The following is a 14438-nucleotide window of genomic DNA, read 5'->3' as shown; positions in this document are numbered from 1 at the left end:
AAAGATTTCACATTTACAAAAAAAAAAGATCAAAAGAGCATGGCCTATTTTCCTGCAGTTAAACACCTTTTAAGGTACAGAACTAAGCTCCACTCTGTTTCCTGTCAGCAACAAGACACAGCTCACATAGGTGGGAACAGAAGATCCCAGCAGCGGGAACATGGAATCCCAGCCTGGGACCATTGATGCCTTCTTCACTTGGGTCTTACTGCAAAGACTGAGGAATCCCCTGAGGCCAGTGGGAAAGCCTGGAGCAAGACTTACCCACTGTAGAGGATGATCAATTATGGGAATATTCAAACAAACTGGACAACAAAGTCCTTGGGAATTGATGGGTGCATCCATGAATGCTGGGGGCCAATGCCACTACGAGGACACTCTCAGTAATCATGGGGAGATGGGAGATTCCTGCAGACTGGGTGGAAGCAAATGTTGCTCCTACCTTCAAGGAGGGCAAGGAAGAGGTTCCAGGAAACAATAGGCCCATCAGTCTTCCCTGATCCCTGCAGCAAACCCTCCTGGAAACCATTTCCAAGTATGTGAAGGACAAGAGGGTGATTTGGAGTGGCCAGAATGGATTTTAGAAGGATAAATCATGCCTGACCAAGCTGACAGCCTTTTGCAATGAAATGATAGGCTTGATGGATGAGGGAAGAGCAGCAGATGTTGTTTATTTTGACTTCACTAAGGCTTTTGCCTTAACTTGTCTGCCATAACATCTTTCTGGACAAATTGATGAAGTACAGACTCCATAAACGTGCTGTGAGGTGGACAGAAAACTGCCTGAGCTGCTGGTCTGAAAGCATTGTGAGCTCCTGCTCTCTTCTACCACCATCTCAAAAGGTTTCACTTCCACAAATAGCAGATCCTATGTCCCATGTGCTCCCTTCCATTCCAACAAAGCCATTAATACAGCCAACATGCATTTTGTTTTCCTAACCTGAGGTGTGAGCACCTTAGCCAGAATCAGGAGATAAGCAAGCAGCTTACTTTATTTTTTCTTATGTGAAGTAAGATATATTTCCACAGAATGTACAAGTATCTTTCTACAACAAGTAAACATACTTCATCAAGGATCAAAACACACTCAAGGATCAAAACACAGTGAGGATCCACTAATTATGGGCAAAATAAGGAAATACAAGTATAAGTGAAATAAAGAAAAAATGAAGATAATTTATAAGTCCAAAATTTCTGAGTTCAAAGTCAGTTGTAATCACCTGTAAACTCTTTATCTGAATAGTGATTGGACTGGGAGATCATAAGTGATCCCACTATCTCAGATGATGACCTTGTCTTACTTGCAGTGCCTCTTTTTGTAAGCAATCTGTGCCCCAAGGTCTTTATTAAGGGGACAGATGGTTATTTCTACAGACTTGTCCTCTTATATATAAGGCAGACTAGAAGACAAATATCTCCTCACCAACAACATAAGACATAATAAAGAGATGAGGAGAAAAATTATCCTGTTTACACAGCCCCTCACTTACTGACCACTCCTGTAGAGTTGCTGTATGATTAACAGCAAGTTATAAATGGGGTAAACTCATCTGAGAACCTCATTTGATCCCAGAGACAAACAGCAGTTACCAGCACATCTAGACATTGATCCAAAAGTAAAATGGCTTTTAAGGAGTACAGGCAAGAGCACAAGGCAGTGGCTTCAAGAATCCCATCTCCGCTGATAAATGTGATACACCAATTACTTCACCTCACTCCCTGTGCTCATTCTTTTTTCATTTGCTGCCTAGCAAGACAGTCATCACTTCAAGGTGGTGATTGTCTCTCACTGCCAACATGATTAGGAGCTTGTTCTTGTCTAAAGCCTCGAGCTGTCATTTTTATTTTTATAAAAATAGTTTAGGTGAAACACTCCCAGAGTGCTGCAACTTAACCCTTGGGCACCTCAAGACACAAAGTTCCTCTATATGGTGATGATAAAGTTAGCTAAACTTTAGGGATATGAAGTTAGCAGTTTGGGGCTCTACTGGAGCTGTCCAAGTCTTTATGTTGTGGAGCAGAGGGACACCATCTCCTTTGCCCCACTGTGATTCCCAAACCAGATGTTTCCCAGCCTAACTCTCACCTGCAGAGCCCAGTGCCCCTTCAGCTGTGTTTCTCAGACAGACAGACAGAGATTGATAGCACCACACACAACACATCAGAAGAGGACTTGAAAAGTCACTGAACAAACACAGGGAGTCCCACACATGGGGACAGGAACACAACAAAAAGGGGGCAAATAAAAACCCAGTTAGGCAGTGGTGTAAAAAGCAACTTGTGAATTTATTTTTAGGGTTTTTCATAGTATGAAAGAATTCTTCAATTAAGAAAGCATTTGAGAAATAAAGCAAAGAAAAGACCTGCACCAGGCCCTGACCAAAACATGAAGGTCCAACCTCTCAAGTTTTGACTTCTAGCCTAGGGATAAATGTGTTTAGCTGGAATGCAGGAAGACAGGATTTGAATTCCTCTTCTATCCCAGAGGCTGAACTTCTTCTGTCTCATATCAAAGAATCTCTTATCAGAGCTCAGTTACAAAAAAAAACCAAAACAGCTTGCAACTCATATCTCCTTCATCTAAATGTGCAGACATGCAGCAGGGCCATCTGTCCATGGACAAGGTCAAACAACAAGAAAGAAAAACATCTCTTGGACCCAGCAGGAAGCACAGAAACCTCACATACCCTTGCTTGGACCCTCAAGTAGGATCATGACAAGAGAGGGGACAAGGCTGGAATTCAGCCAAAGCCAAGAACTCCTGCCTCACATAAAGGTATTGCAAACCAATTTGTCAAGGACTCTAAAAGATGGTCAGTCCTACAAGCACCCTGACCGCAAATTTCAAGAGTTACTGTCTGTAGCAATGTAATTATCCCCCATGCAAAACAAAGAGCTCTGAGAAAAGGAGCCCAGTACCTCCTGTCTTAGGATAATCTCCAAACCCAGTGGGGTTCAAGTGGGAAATGAGGGTTCTCCTGTCCCTGTTGAGCCAGAAATGACACAAATTCACTCAAAGGCTGGTTTGCAGGAGAATGGAATTTTATATGAAAATCCTCTTTTTTATAAACATATTTGACACATTCTACTTGATTGGCTGATTAAGAAAAAAACATCTTTCTCACAAACAGTCCTTGAGAAGAACAGGAAAAGAGAGTAGGAAAACACCACCTGCAGGTTGTTTATACTAACAAGTTATCATGGTTTCTACAAAAAACTCCCTAAAAATTCTCACAAGTCCCCTGTGAGAAAACAAAGCCCATTTTCTCACTCTCTGAGCTGGCTGTGGCCATTCTCCATCCCCCAGGTAGAGAGAAGATGTGAATAATACCTCAGTCCAAGGTGAATTACACATCTGATCACTACTTAGAGAGAAGAGCAGCTGACCCTCCTCAGACCCCAGGACAGAGTGATGACAGTGAGCCCCTGCTGGGGAGACCACGGAAATTTAGGCACCACAGCACTGAGTCCTTCTGCTCATCAAGCTTTCCCAGTCTGATTCAGGACTTACCAAGTCAATGTAGAGTCACACTGATTTCAGTGAGCTAATTAAGTCTTGAGCACTCATGAGCTTTACTGTGACCTAATCCCCATTAGAGCTGTAATTGTACAGATTGATTTATCATTTGATACTGAAATTGGTTAGACTCCAAGCAATAAACTCTTTCTGACAAGGTTCTTTTTTTTTCTTTTTTTAACAAAAAAGTATGTTGTTTCACAAAGTTAATCTTTTGGAGGAGCACACATTTCTACTGAAAAATTTTCTGAAGAAAATAAATTCAATGCATTCTGACTGTCAAAGTGTTAGTCAGAATGCAAGTTCAGCATTTTTTTCATGTACTTACACTACACTTACGCGGTAAAGTTAAATTTAAAAGGTTACAGCATCTTCTCAGAAACAGAAATTGCAGCCCCTGGCAGCTCTGTTTCCTAGAGCTGCTGTAACCCCCTGCTGTGTCTGTGCTCCATGCTCTCTGCCCTGTCTGGTCCACAGAGGAGGAGAGTCTGCTAAAGTTGCCAAAGAGAAGCTTTTGCCAGAAGTCCCACCTCCTCAAAAGTTGTTCCATAAGCAGTGAAACTCTTGAAACCTGTTTTCCTATGATTTGGTGCCCTGCAGCCAGATTCTCCTGTGCCTAACAAGGTGCTAGAGCTTCCCTCTCGAGGTTTTCCCGTATCTGGGGTGTTATTCCAGTCTCTACCCACCTGAATTCCTTCCCACCCAACAAGAGATGGAGTCGACCTTCCCCCCCCATCCACTCTCAGGAAACCATCAGGATGCAAATTACCTTTTCTGTCAAACTCAGCTGCAAGAGAGCAGCAGGTTTAGAAGTCATGACAGGCAGGTGCATGCATGTACACACACAAACATCCCCCCGTGCTCACAAGAGCCTTCCTAAGGAAACCAGCCTAAAAATAACCAGCTGTAGCTGCAATGTGAGCTGTGCCTCTGCTCCCTGTCAGTATGCATTACAGCACTTCTTAATTTCACATTTCCGTGGCTTGTCTCAAAAGAAAGCCTGGTATTTCTCCTGTGATCTTTTCCTAGCTTCTTTATATTTTTACCACTCTGTATTCATATTGTTTTCTGTGTCAGAGCAGTCCCTAGACTGCAATATAGGCTTAGGCATTCTGCATTCAACTTCTTTGCTTAAAGTATGTTATAAGACATGAATTTTAATAATTGTTAGAACAGTACATTTTATTTTTAACCTGCAATGTAGCTCACTTTATATGCAACTCAGGCAGAAATCTACAAAAGGTAATTTAGCTGTTAACTGGCACAGTCTATATATGCCAGCAAAAATGCGCTGTCACAAGAAAACACTATATTTAGTAACTATGTAGCAGAAGGAGTTAAAAAGATGTCTTTTTTCCCCTTCATGGAAACTATTTCTGTAGATTGGATCTGGTAAATGCAAAGTAACACATGCTAAAGACTCCTGTGCGAGTACTTCTGGCCGTTTTTTTGAAAAATTTGTTTATATAGTAATATTTGAGATCTTCTGTATGGTCTTGCATTGAAAGCCACAATGAAAAGTTTGCATGTTTTCTTTCTCCACTGTCTGCTTTTAGCTGGCCACCATACTCTCCTCTCCAGCATTGTCTTATTCATGTTTCTCTGACAGCATGAGCCAAAATAAAAGTGCCCTTTATTTTGTCTTTCCATACAGTAATAGTTCATCATCACAGAAATCCAATATAAGCTACTTAATTTCAACACATTCTGTGACACAGAACCTTTGCTCACAAGACAGACTTCTGGAAAAATAATAATCCTGTATAATACATCTAAATCCCTCCTGATCAGTAGCATATTCTGGAATAATTTCCTTGATTCAGCCAAGTTTCCACTCAGAGGCACAAAATCTAGAGGGGAGAAAGTTGAGCCGTCCAGGTGGCACAGACAGCATTTCACATCATTCCAGCAGCTCAGGCACTCCTGCTTCCCCTCGCTGTCTCAGGTTCAGGGGAGGGACACAGACAGAAGCAGAACTGCAGCGTTTGCTGAGCATCACATCTCCTTGCAGCAGGCCAGAGGCCCAAATATTGAATGCATCACAAGGGAAGGTTCAAACACAGAACACCAAGAAAGAAAATGGTGCAGTTATAGCACCAGAGCACACTGTTTTTGTTTATGTTTGCCAGAGTTTTTGACTGTTTATCAGAATGGCAACAGATGGCACAAGGCAAACGCAGGCACTTTTTCACAGTTTCCTACAAAACGAACAGATGTCTTCATTACATGCTACATGACCGCGTTTAACAAAATGTGACAAGAAGCAGAGGTAGAGAAAAATGGCATATCCCCTTTCCTAACCTGAACTGCCTCTTGGCACAGATTTGAGCTGTGCCTGAGCATGGGACTGAATGCACAAGAGGGAACTCGGGGTGATTTTTGCTTGTCCCTGATCCGCCCTACCCAGCGTGTGTGGGAGCAGGGGCAGGGGCTTTGGGGTGCCTCCATCCCTAGGGACACGTGGCAGCTCTCTGGACCAGCCAAGATGGACAAGGAGATGTTTTCATCATCTCTCCTTTAGAATGTTTCCAGGGGATGACAGTGCTCACCTGCATGAGGGGAGCCCCTCCAACAGAGCCCATATAAACCTTGAGAGCTTTTGTCTCTGCCAAAAAGGACACGTTACCCAAAAGGACTCTTGTGCACAGCCCAGTGCTGCTGGACCACAGACAGCCCTTGTGCTGCCCAAGCTCTTCCAGAGCTTCAGCAAGAAGATGTGGAAGACCTGAACACTCAAAATGCTAAAGGTTTCTCTAGTGGTGTGAGTGAGCAGAGCACCATCCACAAAATGAATCTGTCCTGAAAGCAAGGCCCATGTTGGGTCAAATACTGCCTGTCTGTCCACTGAGGGACTCAGAAATTCCAGGAAATCCCTGTCTTACCACACCAGGAAGGGGAAGAGCATGAAGGTTTGCTCTGGACTGGAGACTGATGTTTGCAACATTCATTTCTGCTAACTGCTGCTCCAGCAATCAGACAGACTTTCTTTTACTTTCAAATCAGCTAAAGAAGAAACTGAGAGAAATGTTCAGGTTTGGTGGGTAATGGGCACTTGACATCCACTCACTCAGGTGTTCTGTAACTAGCCAAGGTTCTTAGCACAGAGTGAATCAGAGTAAAATCACAGTCAATGTGAAAATTTTACAATAGGACAGCAGACATTCATATATTTTATTTAGCTTCTGCTGAAGGGAACAAGGCCAACCATTTCAGACAGCTCTCTGAGTTAGACCATGGACATAACTTGCAGACCCATGTGCATTTGTGACTGTAAAGACAGGGACAGGAGCAGAAAGGTCTGCAGCAAAGCACAGCCTTGGACATATTTCTTCCAGCTGGAAGCTTTGAATTGCTTAAATGCAGAACTATATTCCAGTCTGTTAAAGAAAATTTTAGAATCCACGTAATAAAAAATCTGTCTCCAAGCCAGGCTGTCACAACACAGTGGGAGGACAAACCCATAGTGAACAGAGCAGACTTTGCAGGCACTTCTCTTTGCCCACAATATACATAGTTACAAAGGAAGAGACCGAATCCTGTCCCTCTTCCCAGAGCTTCTCCAAATAGGCCAACAGAGTGGAAACTTTCACATTGCAAAGTGCTAAATCAGCTAAATCAGGGTTTTGTCAGGCACCAGATGTGCCAGGGAGGCAAATTCTCTTTCCAACTCTAGCTCCTAGCCTTGCTGGGTAAATCTCAGAACTCTCTCCTTGCCTTTAAGGGCTGTACAGTCCCTATGAGGGGCTTTATACAGCCAAGAAAGCAGTGTACAAACAAACATTGGCAGACTCCCTTTCTGGGAGGTGTTATCTGCCAGCCCAGGAGCAGAGACCCAGGATCTCCTTGATCTGGTACCAGCTCACCTCAAATGTCCTGAGATATCTGCAAATTTGCCCATTTAGACACACGCTGTTGGCCTGCAGCATCGTGCAGTGGGCTTAATAAAATCATACTCCAACAGAGAAGGCTCCAGAGTTCAGTACATTAAAGTAATGATCAGATAAACCTGGTGATCAGCTGCACACTATTTATCAGCACCTATTTGCATCAATGAGCTGTTGGCCAGGCTGGCTGGCCTGGCACAATGACACACGGCATCCCTGAGCTGCACTGTGCTGTCCCCCTCCTTCACAGGCAGTGCTGTGACAAAGGGGGACCCTAATGGCTCCAAAGGGCCTGCAGTGCACAGAGCAGATGATTTCTCCTCATTTTACCCTGCCAGAGGCAAAGCTAACTACAAGCCTTCCTGGGAAAATAGTTTACCCTCACTCACACAGGGTTTTATGCAATGCAGTCCTCTTGCAGTCACCCGTGGCTGGCTCTCTCTTGGGACAACAGAGGCAGCCTTTGCTGCTGGTAAAATTCTCCCACATAAAATGATGGAGAAATGAAATATCTAATAAATGAAATATCTAAAACCCATCTCCATTCCCATTTCCAACATCAGGAATGACTGCCCAGGTAAATCCTTTGGCTTTCAGATAACTTGTGCTCAGCCTAGCAAAACTCCATTCCTAACTAGTTAGGAGGACACCAACCAGACTTCTACTTCAGAATATCATTTTCAGGAGTTGATCCTGTGCTGATGAGAGGCTGTAAGACCTTTCCCAAGGCTTTTAGCAGATAAAATCTGTCCCTCTGGTAGCACAAAGACCAGAATGTAATTGCAGGATGACTACCATCCCCTGAGGAGAGAAAAAAATATCAGGATGCAGCAGAGCAGGAATTCTCCCAAGGAGCAAGGAAGAAAACATTTGTCATGATTTTAGGCAGGAGCACTCTCACCATTCTTTCAACCATTTTATGACTTTAATGACTGGCTTCTCATTGTCTCAGCAGCTTGCAGAATTTTCTTCTCCCTTCCCCTCATCTGCAGCCTGAAGATTTCATCTGCAGCTGCTCACAGAGGTATTGTCCATCTGAAAGGCAGTGGCTGCTAAACCCAAAGTTTCTTGTGGAGCTGCTGCTCTTAGCAAACTGCTTCTCACAAGCCTCGTGTTCCTCACCAGTTCCCTGGGACTCTTCCTAGTGGCATCTGGCAGCCCCTCCAGCCATAAGAGATCACACAGGGTCTCATTAGCAGCACAAGGCACTGCACAGCGGGGGCTCTGTGCATCACTTGCAGTGATGTCCTTAGCATTTATGTCCTGAAAGAAAGTGCAGAAATACAGGCAGTGGTGACACAGAACACTTCTTGCATGGGACTCTAAAATCTACAGCAACAGTCTCACCTACTGCACAACAAGGAAGAACCCCAAATCTCTCCTGTGTTTGAGTGTATGTCTATGTTTTTGTCAGCACATTTAATGCAACCCTCAGAACTGTTCTTAATGCACCTACCTCTGCACAGAAGGTGCAAAGTTTGACTGTTTCCACAGCAAAAGATTAAAAGCTTTTTTCTAGTGAAAGGGGACAAGGGGGGTTGAAACTAGATGATCTTAAAGGTCCCTTTCCACCCAAACCATTCTATGATTCTATGAAAAGCCAAATATAAGAGAGACTTCAAATGTCTACATCAGGTGGCTAATTTCTGCATGTGTCCAAAACTGTGACTTGGGTGTCCTTCCCACCCAGTCAGAAGTCATTGGCCACCTCCTTATCTTAGCCAAAGTTTCATTGGGCCCTCTGTTCTTCACGCTGTCTCCTTTGAAGAGAGACAAAAATGGATACATTACAAATCATATGTTTTTCAAACAAAAACTATTTATTAAAATATTCACTTCAGAACAGGACTTCTAGGTTTGAGGTTCTCTACAGCCTGAGACTACAAGCTCAGTTCCTCTCTTTACTCTGAGTCTCTTCTCCATTAAGCTGGTGTTTCTTCCTGGCTATACATCTTACCTGTCTTGCCAGAACCCACAAGAATAACAAATAGGGCCAACCTACAAGCCAGGAAGCACAAAGAGCTGTGACAGAGAAGCCTTGCCATCCCAGACATCATTCACACCAGTAGCAAAGAAACCCCTTGATGCTCAGATTACACCTCTTCAGCACTAGAAGATGTCTTTTCTATCATTTCAAACCAATTCATCTGTACAATTGCACACACTCTAAAGGATCCATTGAAGAAAATGTGTGTAATCTGGCTTTTGCTTCAGCATTTTCCCCAATACACAGGAGAAGAAGGTTCTCTGGCATTGGCCTCTCATTGGTAGAAAAGTCAGAAGGTTAAATGGCTTGAGTTCTCTGGACATATCAGACATTCCTCTTGGAAGGGAGCACAAGCATCCTGAAGCAAAGTTTCTCCTTCAAAAATTCAACCCACCAGTTCTGCCTCCTCCAAAAATACTTGCCCTATGAGTTGTATTCTGCTATAGAGAGTGAGAAAAGACCATCCACAATTTGTTACATCTTTTGCTCAAAGATCACTGCATAATGAAGAGAGAGACCAAATCAGACAGCAGGTCTTCCATAAACTGAGCATTTGCTTACACACCAGAAAAGGAGCTCATAAGACTATGTTTAACACCATCTGGGGATCCTTCCATACAATATTACCATCAATAATAACAGAAGCCTAGCTACAGATTGTTGTACTCTGTGACAGCTAAATATATCAGGCCTAATTAGATAACACAGGCCAAAAAGCAAAAATCTTCAAACACAAGGGAATGCAACCACAAGGACCAGGGAGATGAAAGAAACCCTGCAAATTAAGTGAAGGGATGAACCTGGATTGAAACCACCAGCCTCAACACTATAACTGAAATTTAGGAAAGGTCAGCTCTAAATAAGGAGCCTGGTTTGAACTGCACAGCTGGGGTCTCTCTGTGACTCAAACCAGAGAGCAGGCTCCAAACACTCCTTAGAGCTAGAAAGAATGCACTAGGGAATTTACCTCAGCTGGTGAATATCAGCCTGGCTCCATTGACTTCAATTAGTGTGATGTTAAATCTCCAGTGTTGACTTCAGTGGGATTACAGTGATTTACATCAGCTGAGGAGCTAGCATTTCACTTTGAGGCAGACTCTTCTGTAGCATCTTCATTAGTGGAAATTCCATATAAAGAGAAGAAAAGGAGCCATGCTCTGTTCTTACACCTCCAACTACCTCCTGTAATGGGTATATCACAAATGCAAGACATAGACTGGCAGCTGACCATAATTAGCCCTGTTTTGTTGCAGTTCAGTCTGTGGTTACAATTACCCTTTCTTTGCTATAAAGATCCAGCTAAGAATTGCTGGAGCCACTCCTTCCCCTTCCTGCCTCTCCCCTTTATTTAACAGCTCTAAAAGCAGGTTTTCATAAAGGCACAAGGTTCTTGCCCTTTCCTGTGCGTGCACAGCTGGCAATTATTGCTAGCAGCCAGCCTTCCCACTTCCCAGCTCCATCTTCCTGCCTGTTTTCCCTAAACCTGTAAACACAGGAATAACTATAATTTTGCTGGATATCACACATGTGATATTCAGGTTTGATTTCTCCAAGATACTTAAATCCAGTGCACTGTGAAACATGCAGCAAGGCACCGTGGTCCTCCCACAGGCTGCAGTGCCAGATGTTGCTGGAAAACAACATGCTGGTTCCTCCCAGATCCTAGATGAGCCATTGCTCGTTAAACATTGAAAATATTATCTGAAACACACAAATATGGCCTTTTGAGGAGTCCAGGGAAGGCATCCATGACTCCTAGGTACCCAATCTCAGCGGTGTGCTTAGGCTGCCTTACAGCCAGTGGAGACTTCAGAGACAATTTAAGAGCTAAACCAGGAGTTTACCTCTCCCCATGGAACATATAACATGCCTAAGCTCATAAATTAGGTGCCTTTATTAGAAAGCCTTAAGATGGCATGAATATTCTCAAAATACCTGTAAGATCCATTTCCCCCCTGAACTCTTTTTATCACCTGACAACACAAATCAGACAAAGTGAGGAGCTTTGCTCAGTCCAGGATTCTCTTAAAATATGAACTCCTTGAGATTTGCACAGCTGTTCAGCATCAGGTCCTGCTGCCCAGCACCAAAACTGTATTTTGGGTGGAATTGCATAAATCATGGACTTCACATTTCCCAGGCAAATTGCAGTGGTTTCAGACTGATCTAAAATGGAAGCTTGAATGTCTCAGTGAAATTGGCTATTTTAAATACTTTTTTCAGCTTGAAACAAAGGATTTCTCTTCAATGTTGTTTTGAATTTACATTTTGCTACAATTTGTCACAATGTTCCAAGGTTTAACTCAAAAATGCAGCATTTTAACTTAAAAAGAGTTCTCTTATGACTCATTTTTAATCTGAAACTATGAGACTCAACCCAGCTCTAACATGTCTAGTTTTCTCAAAAATTCATTTTCAGTAAATAAACAGGATGTTTAAAAGAAAAACATGCCACTCTGATTTGTGTATCAGTGAAAAATGCACACATAAAAGTACCAAAATCTTGTCCTTAATGTGTGCACAAATAGGGATGATTTCCGACCAGCTACTGGTCCTCTAAGGACTTCTTTGAAGAACAAAGTTTCTCTATGACCCAGGCAAATGCCCCTCAGAAGAAGAGTTGATTTCACAGAGAATGGCAAAATTCATAATCTGTCACCTTTTCATACCTTTTTTATATTCTTGACTGTCTAAGTATGGAACAAAGTCACATGCAGGCTCTAGTATAAAAATACTTCCCTTACTGGGACAGGCTGTGACTTGGCTACAGGAAAGGTGCAATAATTTCTCCTTGCACACACACTTTGCAAGCTATGATGCCTCAGATTCTCCTGTTTCCTCGTTTCCTCTTCTATCTTCCTGCCCTCAAGGGCCTAATACCCAGCCACTCATTCCTGGAAAATAACAAAAATCATACTCTCCATGGATACAAAGCTCTCCTTTCTGGTAATTAAACATATTTTCAATTTAATGGAATGTGAAGGATGGATTAAAACTGACTGCAGAAGGAAATAAAAGTGCACACACTACTTAGAACTTTTTAAAGCATAGTTCTATATGAAAAGGTTCATTTTCCCTCAGACGAAGTTTATTCCTTCCTTATGTATTTGTACAGCAGTTGTCATCTCACAATATTGGAGTTTAAGACTCTCTCCCCAGTTATTGGTCATCATCTCCTACAGAGAGGTTAAGCCCAAGAAAATGCCTTTTTGTGTCAAGAATAACTTTTGTCTGGAGTGTTTCCTGGGTAGTTGATGGGAGGATGAATTTACTTTTCTAGGAAAATGTCACTGAAACATCAGACATGCTGCCCACTTTGGTTGTTATTATCTCATTGTTTCTGGTTTTTTATTTCCCCTGGAAGCTTCCCATTTTCAGGACTTTTCCTCCTTCCCTCCTCCTCCTCCCACAGAGCTCACAGATTTTTCCTCTGGTTTTGCATCATGCCACTTTCCAGTCCTGGTGTGCATAACACATTCCTACTCTGCTGTGTTTCTAAGCCTCAAACTAAAGTAATTTTAATTTGAACCATACAACTGAATTTAGCTCTTCTGAAGGTCTCTTTAGTTTGATCCAATGGAAGTGGGACATTTTGACCTTCTTGCAAGACAGCTGCAAATGACATCAGGAACTGCCATTCAGCAGCTGCATCTGAAAAAAAAAAGAATATGGAATTATGACTAAAATTGCCAGAGATCAGAGAGAGAGGAGGCACGGATGACAGAGAGTCCCCAGTTTGTTAAAAATCACAGGAGAGGATAGGAAATGTTCTGGGCAGCTGCTCTGAAGTGAGATACTGACCTTCAGGAGCAGCTTAAAAATCATGCAGATTTTGTAATTCTAGTTCCTCTTACTTGTCCTTACAGTTCTAGTTCCTCTTACTTGCCTTTGAGTAGCTAAATACAGATTCTATTTCCAGGTTTTGAGACAGAGAAAGAAATCAGACTCTTGGCTGGTCACACGACCCCAGGAAGCTGGGATTCAATAAAAAACATTTGATCTTTTGACAAATCACGTGGATAATGGCTCAAGTACAGGTTCAATGGTGCCCTGAGCAACCTGATCTAGTGGGTGATGGAGATGTTCCTGACCATGGTGGGGAAAGCCTGGATCTACAGGACTGATGGCCCAACCATTCTAGGATTCTGTGATACCATGACTCACTGGAAGTGCAGCCAAGCAAAGCTCTGAAAGAGCTACACTCTAACAGCAATTAGGCAAAGAAAAATATTCTGCTCTTCATGTTTTCTAACCTGAAAAGGAGTGAAGGAAGCCCCAGAGCTTCTCCCCTTAAAAATGACTTGTTCTTTAAGCTGTTCTCTCTTTCTCAATCTTGCATCTCCCCTCTTTTGACTCCTCCTTTCTTAATTTCTCTGTTTCTTCCTCTTTTCTCAGTGATCTCACTCCAAGTTCAAATGTGATGCTTTTCCTGTTCTCCCTCTGCCCCAGGGCCCATCCCAGGGAGCCAAGGACAACTCCTGCTGCCATCACCAGACATTCCCAACAACCCTGGTACAGACTGGGGCTGTGCCCTTAACCTTCCTCTCCATGTAATACAATTTAATGACCTTTTGAGTTTACTTTGACAGAGAAATAAGGGATCCCCATCATTATAAATAATTTGCAAATATTACCTTTGTCTTATTGACAGCTTTATGTGTATTTGGCAGGCCTGTAAATACACAATAAATTAATATAAACTCTGTTTTAAGGTTATATATTGAAGATTTACCATGGAGCTGGAGAGTGGTAATCCAATTAATTACATGAAACCAATAACAACACTAAGATTTTGTACACATCTCAAATATCTCTTTTTGTCATGTCAAATGTTTTAAAATTCTTGATCTTTTTTTTAAAGACTGCCCATTCAAAAAAATCTTTTTTCTTTCTTTAATCCTTACCTCTGTGTTCCCTATTCAACATTTTAATGGCCTTTTTTCTAATACTGCATTCACCTCAAGTGACATTAAGCTGATGTAATAGAACCATTTTAATCAGTAACAATCAATTTTATTACTACAAAAACCTTAGGGACAGAACATTAAAT

The sequence above is a fragment of the Agelaius tricolor genome, unplaced genomic scaffold (assembly GCF_023055355.1).
Source record: "Agelaius tricolor isolate 1412-34295 unplaced genomic scaffold, bAgeTri1.0.p SCAF_5, whole genome shotgun sequence".
NCBI classification, from domain to species: Eukaryota; Metazoa; Chordata; class Aves; order Passeriformes; family Icteridae; genus Agelaius; species Agelaius tricolor.
Note: the sequence above shows the minus strand (reverse complement) of the source record.